Genomic DNA, 17,694 nt, shown 5'->3' with positions numbered 1-17,694 from the left:
AAATCCGAAATGGCAATACAGAGTTAGATGTGGATGCAGCATTTTGCTGCCTATTACTGTAAGTGTTGACATTGTATTGAAAGCACATTCCTTATATTGATCTGACAGAATTCAATCTTCAGATATCTCAGAGCAACCAGCATGGGGTTATTTAGTATCTACACAAACCATATTCTAATGGTTTTCACTAGGAATGATCATGGTAAGCTTTCATAGGCCTGCATTTTTCTACTTTTGCTGATTCTTCTTTTTTTTTCTCTCAGTATTTCCTCAAGAGTTTGTGTTCAAACTACATTCATAAAACCTTTTCAGATTTTAATCTCATAGAAAAATTAATCCCCATTCTTTTTTCTTTACTTTGCATATCAGGAACACTTCTACCCTACTAACGTTGGAAGTTGTTTTTTCCCCCTTATACAGAAGTGTAGGAAGAGGCACCGGGGACAGCCCAGCTCTGTATGCTATATTATACAGTGTTCAAAAGCAAGCAGATATCTAAGGAGTAATGTAAGACTTAAGCAAGTACCTAGCGACACTCCTCCAGACTATCCTCCCAGCAGTCTGTGGCTGAGGGTCTCCCCAAGGCAGGGGGGATATAGCTAATAACACAAACCAGGTTATTTTCTTGCATGGATTTGTGCTGTCACTTCTTGAACCCAGAATACTACAAATGCAATTTTAAAATTCATTTTTAGAGAGGAATGCATAGCACTGAGGCTACAGAAAAATTGCCTGTCAATTTTTAGGTGGACTAAAATCACACTTTAAATTATTCTGTTCTGATCAGTGTATTGGATAGCAATAACCTGAGGCTTGTCCTGTGTATATGTGACACCAGTGATTAGGTCTGAGCACTGAAAACCTTCACTATGTGCTTATGATCTCCAGGGTCAGAGGTTTATATGGCTAAGGCAAAGGGAAAGAGAGCAGAAAGAACTGGGAAACCCCTGAAATAGTGAAGTTGGTCATAGGAGCACAAGTCTGACCCTTGAGGCCATTAAATCTGGCTGCTTAACACTGGCAGCTCTTTCTGTCCTTGCACGCTGTGGTGAGAATGTCAAATAGCCAGGGCAAGGTTTGCTTGCTGGAAAAAATGAAAAAAACTGCTCTTTCAGGCACATGAGCCTTATTTTATGTCTGAAGAGAACAAAATGTAGATTGAAAATAGTATATGCTTGGACCATCATGGTTACAAACTTCTACCACTGCAATTCTGTCAGTTAATAATTTTTCACTGCTAAAAGGCCCTGAGGAGTATGTCAATTTGAATTGCAAAGCACCGAGAGGAGTTTCATGAAAATGGCCCTCCTGGTATACACATGAATTTTGTGCAAAGTTCTAGGAAAATTTCTTAACCAAATTCTGTTATTTTTCTATCCTATTTCAGACTAAGCTTCAGCTTAGTGTTAGAATGGAAGACAGGTTGTACTGGGTCTGGCTGAGCTGGAATTGGTTTTCCCCTACAGCAGCCCTCACGGTGCTGTGGTTTATGCTGGAAGCTGGCAGGGTGTTGATAGCACCCTGGTGTTGTGGCTACTGCTGAGCAGTGCTTACACAGCACCAAGGCTCTTGCTGACATTTCCCCCAGTGGGACGGGGTGGGCAAGATCTTGGGACGGGACACAACAGGACAGCTGACCCGAACTGCCCAAAGGGATATTCCAGACCATAGGACGTCTTCTCAGTATAAAGCTGGGAGAAAGGAGGAAGGGGGTGGGGTCACCCTTGGTCCTCCGAGGCAACCACTGCGCGTATTGGAGCCCTGCTCCTGAGAAGGGCCTACATCCCTGTCCATGGGAAGTAGAGAATAAATCTGTTTGCTTTTGCTTCCGCGCGTGGACCTTTGCTTCGCTTTGCTTATATTAAAACTGCTTTTGTTTCACCCACAAGGGTTGGTTTATCTTCTTTCCCCTCTTTGCCCTGTTGAGAAAACAAGGGGAAAAAGGGGAGGGGGGGAAGTGATAGAGCAACCTGGTGGATACCTGGTGTTTAGCCAAAGTCAAACCATCCCAGAGGTTTAGAAAGTCTGAAAGAAAACTCAGATCATGCTTTTGATCTGAGAGCTGAAGAAATTCCTGGTCAACACCAACATTCTAAGATCTGGTGAGCATGAGAGCTATGCTGGCATTCAAAAATGAGGCAGCTCTCAAGTTGCTTCTTCATATGCTGTAGAAACTTTTCCTGAGTAACCCAGTAAAATCTTTCCAGGCTCAGAATCTGTTCTGTAGTCCCGTATTCATACTGTCCTTTAAGTAAAGAGTTTTGGGACTCTCACACTTATTGGCAAAGCATTTTCCCTTTTTTCATGCTCCCACTCTTCTCAGCAGAGGTTCTAAATCTTTATTCTTCCAAGAAAAGGTCTCCCCTTGGACCCCCCGCAGAATTTTTCCATTATGTGACAGCAATTTATGAGGCATTTGGCATTATAAAGACAGTCACCATGATCTGTCCTTCATGACACACTTAGGGCCGCAGTATGAGACTCACAAGAGAGAATCTAAACCAAAAATCAAACCTATTAATATAAGGCTTCTGCTGGATTTTCTACTGTATGATGTCTCCCCTGTGTCTCTCTGTTAGACTGTAATCATTTGGGGTCAGAGAATGCTTTGATACGAACATGGCATATTTTTGGCACATACTAAATGTTCATGCACATCAATAGCTTTTTTAAAAATAGCCAATTAGAAGTAATACATCCTCAGGAACATTTTTCACTGTCTTTTATGACTGTTATCCACTCGGCACCTGCAGCTTAGAACAACCTGACACCAATACATTGATACGATGCAGCTAATAAATTCTGTTCCAGTACTTAATGGTTAAATGTAAGATTGGTTTATATGCAAAACGGATTCTTGGTGAGTTCAGCTCTAAAAAAGATTAGTCCAAATCAAACTAAAGGGAGATTTCAACTTGTATGAGTTTTTAAACTTCATGGGCTATTTTGAGCATCTTTATACAACGAGATAAACTAAAATCATCTTACAAACCTACTCTCCACAACTGGATGTGAACTTTGTAGTTGGTGTCCTCTATTTGTAACACAGTGGGATAAAATTATCTAGAGATGCATACTCAGTTGCTTATATAATTTATTCCATTTCCATTTTTATAATTGAAATAATGCGGTCCTTGCTACAAGGAAGAAGAATAACAGAAATGAGCTCTCAGGTGATCCCCCTCAACAAATCCGTGCAAGGTCTGACGGCTCTTTCCCTCACTCTTGTCTTTGGAGTGAAATGCACACTCATATGACAGCTAGGACTGGGTATCAGAGGGTGCTCACACATTCACAGCACTAAAGAAGTCCAACAACGAATATTTTTCTTTTTCTATTTGTCACCTGGTAGTTCCTCATAAAAGAGTGGTTCTTTCTTGCCATATGCTACAGCTCCATAAAACAAATAATTTATTTCCAAGTTATAAAGATCACAAGGAAGCAAGAGCGTGCAAACAATGTAACATCAGCTTCATGCACAATCAGCACAAATGAGGAAACAGACCCTCTCTGGAAATGCCTTTATTCGAGGTCCCTGCAGGACTTGCACACCTCTCTGCCAGGACAGGTAATGTTACAGCTGGGAAAGAGGATTTCTGTGAACTATGGAAGTGCTCCAGACTGTGAGGTTGATGGGTCTCTGACTCAGGTCCAGTTATGGCTCCAGTTCAGCAAAGCACTTAAGTTGCATTGACTTTGCTTCAGTGAAACACATCTGTGTTTTGCAGAGTCCTTGTTGCTGAACTGCACCTGGGATTGAACCGAGCGGTAGTTTTGATCTTTCAGGGGATGTTGTTAGTTTTAAGCATATATTAAAAAACCAAAACAGCCCCGAACACTGAGTTTATTTTCCAGTGATACAGATAATGAGTTATTCAATTACAACTCAGATGTGCTTTCCATTTCCATTACTTTCCATTCACTGTGCCAGATGACCACAGTTTGGTGTTTCTCTGTTTGGGAAATGAAAATAGATTAGTCTATCTTGCTTCTGTTTACAGCCTGATCCTAATAAATTTCACTTGGATGTTCTTGTCTGTCAGCCCAATACTTGAAAACTCTGGCTGTAGCTGCCACAAAGAGACATTAACAAAGATAATTTCCTTTAAGAGTTAAAGAACTTTCTAGACTACTTATTTTAATCCAATATTTTAATTGTTATAAAAAAAATTCAGTCGAGTCTGACTTTTAATTGATTTAAAAAAATCTTGTACTAACTTTTTGAAAGATTTGCTATTCTGTGCTCTAAACCTTACTTTCACCCTGCCTCCAATTCACTCGCAGCTTATAAAGTTTCTAGCTATTACACTTTGCTCAATGCAGTGTGTGTCTGACACACTACCAGCATCCTGCTGCTGGGCAGACTCCCAGCGCTGGGCTGTAAAGGAACGAACAAGTACACAAGAGAGCTCCAATCTGATCTGGCACCATTCCCCGAGCAGAAATGGAAGATGCCCTGTGACTGACTCTGGTTCGTTTTCCTTTCTATAAAGATAGTACACTTTTTTGCTTACTCCATCAGAAAGGATAAGCAGATTTCATTTCAGACCTGTATTGCTGTATTTCAATGTATGAATTCATTCCTCTAGTACAGGCAAATATCTGTGATACAGTCTGTATTTATAACTGTAGTGTATAATCCCTTTTATCCACTGCTCATGTCAGATTCTGTTTTGAGGTAGGCAACAGTTTCATTGTATCACTAACCACTAACATTATCATTTCAATACCATCTCTTCAGAAAATGGTTCCAATTTACCAATGCAGAAGTTAGATACTTCTTGATTTGCCATCTAAGGAAACTATTACAATTCCCAGCATTTTTCCTTTATTTTTTCTTGAGCTAAAACTCTTATCTTACAGAAATTAGGCTTACACTTCCATGTAATAATATGAAAAGTTTTCTATTTGCCATGACAATTTTTGAAATGTTCTTGAAAAGCTGCGTATCCAAAGCCTCAAATAATTTGGCTACTTGGAAATTATTATTGTCTTATACCATTAAATTTATCAGTTATTTGGTGATCCATTTGTGTCTCTGAGCTATGTTTCTTAATTAGAGTATGCACCCCACAATGCATCACTTTTCTTCCCTGAGAGAAAAGACTTGGGTATATCACAAACCATGCTGTCCAACAGGAAAGCAGGACAATGGAGGAAAATATCCAAATCAAATAGTCTCCTCAGGCTGGAATTCCCATACAAATGACATCTGCTTCTGCCCAAATTTTTTGCCTCCTCCTAGAAGGGAGGGATTATATTGTGGCATATGAAATATAGAGAAAACCAAGTGTAAAACAGAAGGCAGGAGCAAAAGGCAGGAGTACCACATTTCCAGAGAGGAACTGTCTTCCTTGAAAATGTTCAGTGCTTGAAGTAATGTCCAAGGTTGAGGGACAAGTTACGGGGGAAAGATTTAGGAATTTCAACAAAAGCTCATTTTTCAAGCAGTTTTAAAATCATGTTTACAAATCTAACTTTAATACTAGTTATCGACATTCTTCTCCCACAGAACATTGATCCAGCCGATGCAGTATTGAAAACGAGCAGAAATCTTTAATTTACAACTAAATTGCTTGACTGAGTTAGTGGGGGCTGTGTCAGTGAGAGAAGACTACACATTTGGGGAAGATACTCCAGAAACTCATGTCTTAAGTTTGTTTCTGTGGATTGATGGACAGATAACTTTGTTTTTAAGTCCTGACAGGAAAAAAAAAAAAAAAAAAAAAAAATTACCAGGAATATAAACACGCAGCAGGGTTAGATTTGCAAGATATAGCCAACGTCAAGGCAGGACAGTCAGAGCCTCTGCACTGTCTCTGATACAGGGGAGGATGTGGTCCAGGTATTCCAGTTGCCATTTGACCCTCTGTGTCCTCCTTGTTCAAGAAGTCAGAGGCATGGTTTCCTGTACGCCCAAGCAATGAATGTAAAAACCTTGCTGATAAATTATCTCTCAGGCAGGTTTTATTCTACAGCTAGACACACCACAGAAACCGGGCAGCTCTTGCCTGTAGAGCACAAGACCCTTCTTCTGTCTTTGTGCAATGTAGATGCAACCTTCAATAAGCGCAGGGGAAAATCCCTCCTGCTTTAGGAAAGAAAACTTAATTCATGCACTCTCCTTAAACCAAAGGTATTCCCCTGCATCTCCCTTCCTTGCACTGCGCTGGGACCTTGTTCACATCTGTCAGCAAAGAAACTGGCCTCTTGGCTGCTTCCTGACTCCCTGCACTGCTGTGTGGAGCTCTTCTGGAGCCCATGGACAACAAGGCAAGATACCCAGTGGAACTATCATGGCTCAGGCACATCAATTTCTATAATTAATTCACAGTGGACTTCCAGAGACCACTGCTTGCCCTGGCTGCATGATCAGGGGTGAGTGTGCACAGCTGGGTTCACGAGGAATCTCTGCACTAGTCTGAGGCAAGGCTCAAATTCAATACTTTAACTGGAGTGAGACATTTTAATCCCTCTGCTTCCATATTCCTACACCAGCTTTCACTGACATAAAGCACCATGCTGGCCTTGCCCAGTGGTGGTTGAAGGGTAACTGAGGCCCACCACTCCCCAGAGACTCTTCACTTTCCGATGTAAGCATTCAGCCATGCATGTGGTAGGCCACATTTTAATTTCTCCATCACCAAGAAGTGAGAAATAACATGCAACTGTCAGAGCAGTACAGTATTCCACAGAAGGGCAGCAGTGCAGGATGTGACCCATGTGTCCTTGTTCCTCTGCCCGTGCAGCATTCTCCCGATCCAAGCTGCCTTGTCCTAGCAAGTGCCTCTGAGCCATGGGACAAGCATATTGGGCAAATCAGCAAGACTCCTGTGACCCCTCAGAGATCCACCACACCTCGCACCCTGCCCAGCAGACCCTGAGTCTGGTGTCATGTTTATGCCCTCAAATCCTCCCGACATTGCCTTGTTTTTCCATTTCCTCCACCACCCACTGCTTCCCCTCCGAGTCTCTCCCTGCCCACACCCCTACCGAACACGTGTCCAACTGTGCTTATTTGGATGGTGCAGAGCGTTTCAGCAAAAATGTCTTCAGCAGTGGAGCTGTACGGGGTCCATGAGAGGAAAGGCATGTGGATAAGGTACTAGGCAGGAAATCTGCTGTTTGGCTTTTGCACTGACCTGCTGTCTGACTCAAGGCCAGACCTATTTAAACTGTTCTCTCTTAGACAGACCCATGCGGATGACAAGCCAGCTCTCTCAGGGGAGCGGGGTCCCTGTGCGTACCCACGCTGTGGGGCAGACCTGTGCACAAGTCGTGGGAGCAGATGGGCTGAGCTGGTGCCCATCCACTGACTTTCCCTATCCTCTCAGTCTGATCCTGATTCCTTGGGCAGCTCGTTCAGAGCCAGCTCAGATATCCACAGGCTCACTGCAGTGTGCAATGTAAATAAGAGCTTAATCCCATTACAGGCCTGAGCAAGCCCGCCGAGGCCAAGCATCCTGAGCACTGGCCAAAATACAAATGCAAGGCAGGTCTTCATTACACACTCCTTCAGTGTGTGAGTGAGTTTGGATTGCTCCATACTTGAAATTGAAACCAGTAGCACTTTACACCAGTTTACACCAGTTGTAACAGTGTGAATGACAGAGAGCCACGGAGCATGACAAAAGAGCTAGCCCAGGATCACCTCTGAGTTTGCCAAATTGCTGCAAGGACATAGCATAATTAAAAAGAAGGCCTTCATCCATGTCACTGATGAGTAACGCAGTTACTAAAACAGAAAGAACTTTAAAGGACTGGTTTATTTTCCATTAGCTGGGTTGCTCTATATTCTTTGCAATTCTCTCAGTCTGGGCTGTAGAAATAGTCAGGTTCAATGTTATTCAGTGTTGGTTTCTAGTCAGGGTGCTTTTCAAGGCTCTTGAGCTCGAATCAGCGGGGCTGTAAATAATGAAGGGAAAAACAAGGAGGAGAAGAAAGGGAGAGCAGGGAATGTTAAAATTCCCAGACTATTCCTGCTTTTCCTGTATTTACAAAGGGTTATTCAGAGTCAGATTTTGGGCCAAAATGACTTCTAGCAGCACACTTTGATGATTTTTTTTTTCTTTACAAGGCAGAAGAAAATAATTTAAAAATGCCAAACAGCACTAGTAAACTCCATATGCTCTGACAGAACTGCTTCTCCTCAGGCGAACTGATGTGCAACCAATTATACTAAAGAGAATGTGGTAGATTTACTTTTCCATGCTACAAAAAAAAACCATTGTCATGTTCTTCCCTTGCACTTTCTTTCTCTTCCACCAAGAGAAAACAGTTGGTCCAAAAGTCCTAACTTTAACGACTTTCTGACTACCATAAAAATGGTAAATATGTAATTAGAAATGGCATTTACCTGGTCAGGTATGCTGAGGATTGTTTTGCATTTTAAGGAAATCTGGCATCAGGTTGACAGTCTCTGCTCTTGACTCTTATTTCTGAGTACATTTCCTTTTGAGGCAAAACAAATAGGAATGCACTGCAACCTTATATCATGCAGTTATCTGCATTCCTGGACAACTTCACTGTCTGGTGTGTGACTCAATCACGGTATCTGCAAAGCTTTATGCTTCCATTAGAGGCTTCTTCTCATTCTGTTTTATTTTAGACAAAATTAGGTTCCAATGAACTTTAGTTTTTAGAAGGAAGCATATGCCATAAATGGGAGGATGGTATACTGTGGGGCAAATGTTTCCACATCTCCTGTCTGTCTGTAATTTTATTACTGAGATATAGATACTGGGAAAATCTAAACCTACTAAGAAACAAATGAAACCTAAATAGAGAAGACAATCCCTGTTATTCATTACAAGCAGTGATATTTGCTATGCACTACAGCTGCAGAGGTACTGTGAATGACCACGGATACAGAAATATATGTTGTGCTCAAATCAAGCAATAATTTGGAGAAGGTAAAGTAAAAATCATTTAATCTTTACTTATCTGACAAGACAACTCTAATTAGAGGGTCAAATTAGTGGGGTGCCTGTAAACCAATTAAACTGGTAAGGCATCCTGAGGAAGGCAAATTTATGCTGTGTTGTTATCCTATGTTATTTCTCCTGTATGCATCAAGTTACCAAATCAAACAGCTGCAACATCTGAGGGTGTAGAAGGAAGATAGATGAGAGATTGGTGGTGTCTGTAAGAGAAGGGTAGCCTTAAAGCTGTGTAAGATGTGCATGGTAAGTAGTTAGGTCTGTGTAGAGGGAAGAATAGAGGATATTTTCTCATAAGTGCATTCATTGTTAATAGTGGTTTTTCCTAGTGCTGTGCCTGAGCTTTCACTGTTTCACAAAATTACTTCTATGCTTTGATATATGTGATGAGCAAACCTTGACAGAAAGCTTAGTTTTGATTCAGCTTTGCTAAAGATTCCCTACATGAGACTAAAACCTGGTCCCTATCCAATATGTCTGGACTATTAACCTAAAGAAAGGGTACCACCTATGGGTGCCACAAGACCACCCTTGGGAATATTAATTTTATCTTTCATTGAGGTACTGCTGGATCTAATTGATAGCATGGAGATGTTCAGTGCAGTTTGAGACTCAAAAGAAGTGTCCACTTTGTGCTTTCTTTGTACATCTCTGTTGATTGCCATTGGGTAAAGGCAGGGTAACAACAAGACTTGTCTTGATCACTGAATCAAATGTAATGTCATTCCCCTGGGATATTGAACAAAGGAGAAAGTTAAGCAAAATTAAGACAATAACACTGGGCTTCAGTAGCAGTCATACAGGGGCCATAAGAAAGTAGTTCAAAGGAGGTATTTGTGAGAAAGGAGTGAATGGGGTCAGGGAAAGGTAATTCATGGTAAAGATAACCAGAATCTGTGACAGTCTTTCGTTGCAGGGGGCATCGAGGATATAAAGGAAGTGTTCAAACTGCATAGGAGCAAAGACTGATAAGACTTGCACTGCAGAGATTAAGGTATCAGTTTCCAGCCAAAGGGATCTGGGGATTGGATCATTATTGTGCTATTAGCTGTTGGCTGGAGATAAACAAAACAAATGTTTATTCCCAGAAGAAACAGCTCTTATAGTTTAACTGACTGCTAATTTGAAGTTCCCTTGAGCAAGAAGGCAGTCTCTCATTGGAGCCATAGTCCTCACAAGATAATTTCAGGATGATAAAAAGAATGAAAGTATTTCTTTTTCACTACGCAATATATGGTGATTGTTCCCTTATCCTCTGCAGGATTATTTTCTCTATTACTTATCTTATATTGCTCAGTCTAAAAGAAATTAATATAGAATCATAGAATCATATAGGATTCTACTCAATATTCCGGGGGAACTCTTCCGAGTGTGTGAAATTCCAGGCCCTGGATCATGTCTGCATGAGTTCTTGTTATCCTGTCTCTGTTGCTAGCTAAAAGGATTCCAGAGGAAGAATGACTGAACCTCTCAGTGGGACTACAAGAATACCCTTGCACAACTGGCAAGTCTCATGGCTGCTCAGAACTGGGGGGACACCAGAGCTCACCAAGGCCACATCTTGCCTCTCAGAGTCTGGGGAACTTTCACTGCAGACCTAGACAGTGTTTTTTCTAGATATTCACCTGTGATCTTTCATGAGAATTATCTTTGGAAAGCAACAAGAAAAAAAAGAGAAGAGCCAGTGTCATCTCTCATTCAGTTCAGGCTGCAGAATTTCTGTTCAGTAGAGGAAGATTGAACTTCAGAGTTTTACATGGGTCTCTGCTAGGTTGCAGGGCAATAGACAAGGATATCCTGGCAATGAGAAAGCCTGTTTATTTTTCACCAGGAGGATCTTTGAACAGAAGATGCCAGCAGTCTCTGACAACACTCTTTTTATTTCCATAGTGTTGTTCTGCCGGCAGAAGAAGGAGCGACCAGCTTTCCCACAGTGAGGAATAAGTAGACTGACCTGTAAGATAAATTACAGCAGCATGACACTGATAGAACTTAGTGAGCCAGGAAAAGAACTCAGATTGTGCAATCACTTCCAGGAAACTAAATGTTCATTATAGTAGAAATGAATTTTTTTGCCTCTCTTTAAAATGGCTAATGCCATGATTAATGTATCAGATAGTACATGGAGTCTCAGCACAAGACATCAAAGGCTTTTCACATAGGTTCTTCTCTTGCCCTGTCTTATTAGCGTATATGGTGCCCTGAGGATATAACAAGCAGAACTGCATAATGCCTCATGAGCAGTTTGCTCCATGAAGGTTTGCTCCAGCCCCACGACAAATGAGAGAAACCATTGTTCCAAATAGGAGCAACTCTCATAAGCCCTGAAGCCCGCAGGACATCCTTAAATAATGTAACCCAACCCCAAAAAAATAATGAAAGGGGCAATTTTTTTTTTTTTTTCTTCCAAAGTCACATTCTCTTTTAAAGACTCCCTGCCACGTTTATGAAGAAAAGTGTGACTTTTTAGGCTGGACCTTGAATGCATCAACCAACCTTTCAGTGTCATCAGCAAACTCAGAGCTTCCTGACTGGAAATATCTAAACACTTTAGCAAGGCTATTTAGCAGCTTTCCTACACATTCATTGAATGGTGCACAATGTATTCTCACTTTCTTTAAAATTGTTCTGCTGGTCAGTTCAGCTGCTCTTATTTTCCCATTTTGTGGATAGTAAAGAAGGTATTTTAAATCAACCTGACTGCATTTGTGGTAGTGACATTTTGCCTTCTACCTGTTATTGTACTTATTTGTCTCCTGCAGCAGTCAGCATGTGGGTGGTTTGGAGAGAGATTTACACGCTGATATTTTATTAAGGTTCCTTTTTATTCTGTAATTTAACTGGGGAGATTGAAACATTGTGCATTATTTTGCCTGTAGTAAAATAGGTCTATTTTAGCTTCTTTTTTCCTCTTCTTCTGATTGCTCATTAATATTCAGAGTTTATCTTATCTATTCCCCTCTTCATTTGGTTTGTAAATGATTCCTTTTCTTGCTCCTTTATTTTTAAGCCTGTTTTCAACTTTTGTTTAATCTTCTTGGTGGCTTTTTTCTTGTTTGTTGTTAAATATTGAGTTAGATTTTTAAGCTTATCTCTTTTTATATTCATTCCTTAAAATGCCAGCTGCTCTTTTTCTCTGTCTTCTACAGAGACTATGTGAGCACAGAGGAATGGAGCTGCTCCTCCAGCATACCACAGATTGCTAATTTTGGCCTATCTTTCTCAGGTGCCAAGAGCAGGGGCTAGGTGAACTTTAGCCTTTCACCCCCCCCCAACAGCTGCCATTAGATATGTCGTCGTAATAAGCAGAAACAAGTACTGCTGTACAAAGCTGTTCAGGTGGTGGGGTGACAACAAGGTGTGCATCGCTCTAGCAGCCCTATGGGCGCTATCTCAAGGCAGGTTTTGAAACCAGACATTTCCTTTCAGGTCTCATTCCCTCCAGGCCTCCCCTTTGACATCAGTAGTGGATCTGCACTTTGGTGTACCTGATGGTGACCTGTAGTTATTGTTGCTAGGGTGTGTGCTGAAGTGCATGCTTCGTGTTATCTGGGCAGCAGATACCTAGCTAAGGCTGGGGGCTTCCCCTGCTCTCATCACACACTGGCTTTGCAACATGTTTGTATTGTCTTCCCATCCCTACTGCGCAGCAGCACAGTGTACTGCAAAGGGGCAAGGACTCTCATTCACTATAAATGGCTCTACCTTGGTGTAACTGTGCTGAATCCAGAGGAGCTTTCCCAATCTTAGAGCACTCTTAAGCAAGCATTGAGCCTGCTTGTCCTTGGCTGACTACTTCATCAGTGCCAGTTTAGTTTCACATCATATTTATTTTAATTAAGATTCCATTTATTCTCTTTTTTGTATTACTTGTCCCATATCTTAGCAGTCCTTGGGCCTATTTGCTTTCATAAAGCCCTTTCCCCTCTTAATTTAAGGTAGCTTTTAGATCTGACAAAAGTAAAATTTGCTTCTAGCTAGCATTTCTTCCCTCTAGTTTCCCCAGGCCTGCCCCTGTGGTATTCACCCTTTGGCAGAGCACTGCAGAGAAGATGTACCACTTGGCTCTGTGTTCATTTTTCTCTTGTTTTCATCTTAATTCCTCTCCAATTTTTTATCTTTTGAATTACCTCTATTAACCACCAATGAGCCAATTTAATTCCCCTTCTCAGCAACCTCTTCAGCACAGCCATACACACCCACAGCAGGCACCACTCAAACATCATCCTGGTCCATCACAAGGTTAGATTCTGAATTCACCTGTTGTTACAGCTTGAAGCACTGTTTCTCTCAGTGCATTATATCATTCTTTATACAAAAAATGGACAATTCTGATGAATTTTTCACTTATGTTTTTCCCCACTGCAACATAGCACACATTAAAGTATGCAGGTGCACCTGACCTTGTGCCTTGCTGTCTGTACCATGCAATGTCATGTGTAGCAAAGGAGTTCTAAAAATAATGTGTGGTAATCACGTGATTGACGAGCGGTACATGGTGAAGTTGACATTTAAAGGAAAATGGAAAAATTTAACAGGAATATTACATTGTTTAGCAATGGAGGACATATGAAAGCCGAGACAGACAGATACAATTCTTCTGAAATGTCATACAATTTGTTGGGAGCAATGACAATATTGGAATCTTTCAGTGGCATTTGTCATTGTCAGAGGCAGGTCAGTAGACTAGATGGAGCCAATTGTGGTCCATTATGACAATGACTAAACCCTTAGGGACCAAAATAGTCTTTGGGTTGTCTTGTATATAGTTACAAGCCTGGCTTGTGCTGGACACTGGTAAGATACTGGTCTAGGTTTTATATATATGATACAATTGCTGAAAACTGAAACAGGTTTTTTGTATTCCAAATTTCCTTTGGCTATACATTCATTTTTCTTCTTCATTCTGTGGATTTGGCACATCCAACCTCCTGTTTTTTATTGTGCAAAAGGTTCTATACTTCTTGATGCAAGATCATAAGTGGCATTAAAATTTTTAGATGCAGGGGTTTTAATTCTCAAAATTCTCATTAGAATGGAAAGGTTTTTCTTGGGGGGGGAAGGGGGTCAGATGCTCAGTTCTATAAAATGAAAGCTGTGTATCTTCTTCCAGATGGGGTGCTTCAAGACCTTTCTGAGATATTTACTTCTTTGCTGATTCATATCCGTAGGCAAGCAGCAAAAGAAAATAAGAAAGAGAACACTGTATACATCAGATTTTGCAAGTTGCCGCCTCTAATGTTTATAAAGAAGAAATTATATGAGTTAGCTTAAAAGGTGAGAGAAAGGAGCTTGTATGAATGGGGAAGCAGAGTCAACACTTCCTCTTCAATACTGTTTCTGGCAGGCTTAGTTATATTTCTGGAACCTGAATTTAGATGATATTTTCAAAGCACAACCTTGTCTAAAGGTGAGATAGGTAAATAGTTGCTTCCACTTGCTGCCATGGGTTCTGAGTGATCAGAGCTGCTACAGGCTGCTGTAATTGAAGTGTTTAGTGTTTGCTAAATATGGTTATTACCTGAGGGTTCTTGAAATACTGTTTGCATTTTTTATGGTCATTGGATTCTCCTGATTACCACATGTAATAGACTTTTTATGCTACAATGCAACTGTTGAACATTTTAATTGGAATGCCATGTCAAATTTTTAAATTAAAAATCAAATACTCAAAGCACCAGTGCTTTTTTGATTACTAAAATTAAAACCTAATTGAATTCTCCCACCAAAAAATATCCTGTGGAAATTTAATTAGAGAAGTGTAAAAGAGTTGATTTTTAAAACATATTAATTTTTAATTAGGAAAAATCTGAAAGGCAAATTAGTAAGTTTTAAATGTTCCAAAATATGAATATGGAGATGCCATGTGGCACAATAAAGAGAAGACCCAAGGTCTGCCTTCCTACATGACTGTATATCACATGGCTTGAGTCTCACCTGAACAAAATAAAAAGTGATGGATATGTGTTTCTGTTGTGGATCCTCATAAAAACCCTCCACGTATGTCAGCACATCAAAGGACTACAATGAAAAGGTAAAGTAGCTTCAAATGAACATTTGGAGTAAGGTACAAAGAGGGAGGTTACCTTGTTATTTCCAAGTAGGGTATAAAGTACACCCTTGTCTTCAGTGTTCACCTGTTGACTGGCAAGACAGCTCTACCATCAACACGTTGGTTGGTTTAGATCCCATTCTCAGGTCCTTAGCTCCCCTGAAGTATTGCAGGGTGTCTAAACCCAGGGCTCTGCTCCAGATGCTGGGCACATCAGAGCTAGGCATTGCATCACTCTATTGCCCTGCTTTTGTTTGATTTACCATTGTACAGCCAGGAAGATTCACACAGCATCAATAAGGGCAAAGAAATCATTGACAGCCTAGGTGGGCTCAATTTGGCCTTGTCAGGACATTTCCATTTCCCATTGATTTTAGTTGTTTGTGGTTGCACTCAAAGTGTCAGAGTCAGCGAATTAGAACAGGTGACAAAGGCCCTTAGGAAAGGACAACACCATCATTAATTAAGTAGACTGGAAATGATTACAGTTCTACCTCTTTCTTAATCATTTTTCTTTCTTAAAAATGTGTATTCCACAAACTAGCTCTCTATTTTGTGGCGCTGTGTAATTTCATGATACAGCAGTTAGGAGATAATGTGATTAAAAGAAAAAAATAAAAACAGTAACTACAGCTCTCTGGAGACTCACTGCTTAATGATATACACTTAAAAGTATAAGGAATAACAAAATGAAGAGGAACGGTGCCTGCAGCGTACATTCAGATCTGGGTTATCTCAGTCTCTCATAGCTGAAGCCAGGGCAGTGTGTGACAGTCACTCAGGACATGCACTTGGTGAGCCTGGGGATCTGGGGGGGAGACCTACCTGAGCATACCCCACACGGTGTGGGCTGACTTCAGTATGCTCAGATCATCCTCCTGTGTTTGTGACTTGGAGCATGGCACCAATCCCACTGATTGCTTGCTTTTATCTTGGAAAGCCTTTCCTGGCTTTGAGAACAAAGAAGAAGGAATCTGCTCATGGTTAAGATGCTCATCTGGGAAACTGAAATGTGAACCAGAAATGTGGTTTCTTCCTCTTTTCCTAAACCCTAATTTACAAATTAAGGCTATTTCTTGCCTGTTTCTTTTCTCTTTTCACCACTTGCAGACTCAACACTTTCCCTATTGCTGCCCTTGAACTGGGGAAATCATACCCTTACCCATGACTAGTCTGGTGCTAGTGGCATCTTTCTGGGAAGAAGATTGTACTGTTCAGGTAACCCTGTAAATTTACTGACTCCTTAGAGCAGATTTTTTTCCCTTGGAATCTGAGTTTGGTGTCAACCCAAATTCTATGTTTCAGGCACTTTTCTGTATGATTCTCTTTTTCTAGATACGTCCACTTTTCCTAGGCAATGTTTCAGACACTTTTCTACATTTCAACCTATGAACCTAATCTTTTAACAGAAGAAGTGGAAGGCATATATACAGGAATCCTGTAAAATGCTAATTCCCTCATTTTGGAAAAATGGTCAAATATTTTAACATTTCACGGCAACTTTGCAATCTCTATCCTTTCCGTAGTGATTTAATAAGCTGATAGGCACTTGAAAATGAAGGAACGAAGGTATGATTTGGTTATCATGTAGTTTGATGAACTGTCTCTCTTCTTCAGATGTCATCTTTGAAGTCACTTGCAATCAAACAATCTTGTTATCTTTCAGACCATTTCTCACTGCATACTTAGGCAACCTGCTGTCTGTAAGAAGTTATAACAACCTACTTGTTTTCTACTTATATATAATAACAGTTTACTCATTCCTCAAAGGAATGAGTACTTATTTTCATTTTTTATAACAAAATGAGAGGCAGAAAGTCTATTTACAGAAGTAGCTTTTAAACAAATCTGAAAATTGAGGAGCACTAAAGGCTGGGAAAAGTATTCAGGGTTAGAATACTCACATCAGCGTGGAGAACTGGATGAATGTAAAGAGTTCATGTGGTAGGTGCTTCATTCACCATGGTGCAAACACTTTCATGCTGGATAGTGGTTCAAGATGTTACTGTTTTCTGTTTACTTGATATTGCCTTCACAGCTGAGCCTTGTTAACAGTGCAAAGTCAGCCAGATTAGTTTAAATAGCTTTCAGATCTGCAAGGACACATCTCTTCGTGCCCCTCCTCTGTGTTTAGTTTTGTTAAAAGTCAAATTAAAAAAAAAAATAAAAAAATCTATAAACCAAAAAATTACATTAGATAAAAATCAATATAATCCATGTGAATGAAGTTTGTCAATCACTATCAGGAAAAGATTAGGATTTACTGCTCCCCTCCTTTTCACCCCAAAGAACAAAACACCCAGCCCTTCTTCTCTGGGAAGATTATTGAGTTTCTGCCCAGTGCACCTCATTCCTTCAGGAGACAGGGTGCTGATAAGACTGGCAATTCGTCTGATCTCACGTTGCAAAGCTTGTATTACCAGCCCTGAAAGCATGGAAACGTCAATACTGAGAAAACCCAAAAAATCTACACATGGAAGGAGTTTAGAAAGGGAAAAGCATCTGCAAAATATGCACTGGAAAAATCCTCCCTTAAGGAAGAAAGTTAAACATTAGCATGTGAAGCATGCAGGAAGGTATGTGAATTTGGAAGTAGACTGAACACGAGTCCTTTACCAACCTCGGCCCCAGACATTAAGAGCCCTGCACTGCCACACTGATAGTCTGTGGTGATGTGCACTATTCCAGTCTCCCTTCTCTGGG

This window comes from Athene cunicularia, assembly GCF_003259725.1.
Source record: "Athene cunicularia isolate RWA chromosome 5 unlocalized genomic scaffold, athCun1 chr5_part1, whole genome shotgun sequence".
In the NCBI taxonomy this organism is placed as follows: domain Eukaryota; kingdom Metazoa; phylum Chordata; class Aves; order Strigiformes; family Strigidae; genus Athene; species Athene cunicularia.
The sequence above is the reverse complement of the archived record's forward strand: the minus strand, read 5'-3'. Positions refer to the sequence as shown.